This window comes from Engystomops pustulosus, unplaced genomic scaffold, assembly GCF_040894005.1.
Source record: "Engystomops pustulosus unplaced genomic scaffold, aEngPut4.maternal MAT_SCAFFOLD_757, whole genome shotgun sequence".
Lineage (NCBI taxonomy): Eukaryota > Metazoa > Chordata > Amphibia > Anura > Leptodactylidae > Engystomops > Engystomops pustulosus.
In genome coordinates, this window is record NW_027285636.1 from 32,501 (window position 1) to 34,063 (window position 1,563).

The window sequence follows — 1,563 nt, forward strand, 5'->3', positions numbered from 1 at the left end:
TCTCGCTGGCTAAGAGAGCGTCGGAGCGGACCTCTGCGCGCCGCCGGCGGCGCCCCCCCCCCCCCCCACCTTCTCTAATAAACCTCGAGGGGTGCATTACTCGTCGGTGGGCTTAATTTTCGGGGGTGGGCTTAATTTTCGGGGGCGGGCTTAATGCTCGGGGGGCGGGCTTAATGCTCGGGGGGCGGGCTTAAGTCTGGTGGGTTATCGGAAGGTGCCCAGACGGCAGTGGAGCTGCCTGATGGAGGAGCAGGGGGCTTCGCTGCGTGTAGCCGTGTAGCGAGCGCAGTAGTGGCCGGTGAAGGGGGCGCGCGTGTGCCGGCATGCCCCGAGAGCGAGAGCCGGAGAGAGCAGTGTGCCTCCGTCATTGGCGAGAGCCAGCAGGCCCGCGGGCAGCACACAAAGCATAAAGTCATGGATCATTGGGCAAGGGCGGCGAGTGATGCAGAGCATACATAGAGTGCCGTGCAGTGGCAGACATAAGCCGCGTAGAACGTAGGCGCGGAGCAGAGGCCGGAGGATGTCAGAGAGTGTGGCCGGCGAGGGGTGCACCTCTGCGGGCATGCCTCCGACGTCTAGCCCCCGTTGGTCACGGGGGTTCAGCCAAGCACGCGCCGCCGGCCCCGCAGAGCTGGTTCTCGCCTGGAGTGCGAGCCTTGCCCCGTGCATGGACTTCCGAAGTGATGACGTCAGCGGGAGCAGCCGCTCGGCCGTATCCGGCGGCATGTCACTGTTCCCCGGCCAGACTTGGCGGCAAGTCCCGGGGACGAACAAGCCCATGGAAGTAGGGGCTCAGCGGGAGCAGCCAGTTGGCCTATCCGGCCACATGTCACTGTCCCCCGGCCAGACTTGGCGGCAAGTCCCGGGGAGGAACAAGCCCATGGAAGTAGGAGCTCCGACTTCCAAAGTGATGACGTCAGCGGGAGCAGCCGCTCGGCCGTATCCGGCGGCATGTCACTGTTCCCCGGCCAGACTTGGCGGCAAGTCCCGGGGACGAACAAGCCCATGGAAGTAGGGGCTCAGCGGGAGCAGCCAGTTGGCCTATCCGGCCACATGTCACTGTCCCCCGGCCAGACTTGGCGGCAAGTCCCGGGGAGGAACAAGCCCATGGAAGTAGGAGCTCCGACTTCCAAAGTGATGACGTCAGCGGGAGCAGCCGCTCGGCCGTATCCGGCGGCATGTCACTGTTCCCCGGCCAGACTTGGCGGCAAGTCCCGGGGACGAACAAGCCCATGGAAGTAGGGGCTCAGCGGGAGCAGCCAGTTGGCCTATCCGGCCACATGTCACTGTCCCCCGGCCAGACTTGGCGGCAAGTCCCGGGGAGGAACAAGCCCATGGAAGTAGGAGCTCCGACTTCCAAAGTGATGACGTCAGCGGGAGCAGCCGCTCGGCCGTATCCGGCGGCATGTCACTGTTCCCCGGCCAGACTTGGCGGCAAGTCCCGGGGACGAACAAGCCCATGGAAGTAGGGGCTCAGCGGGAGCAGCCAGTTGGCCTATCCGGCCACATGTCACTGTCCCCCGGCCAGACTTGGCGGCAAGTCCCGGGGAGGAACAAGCCCAT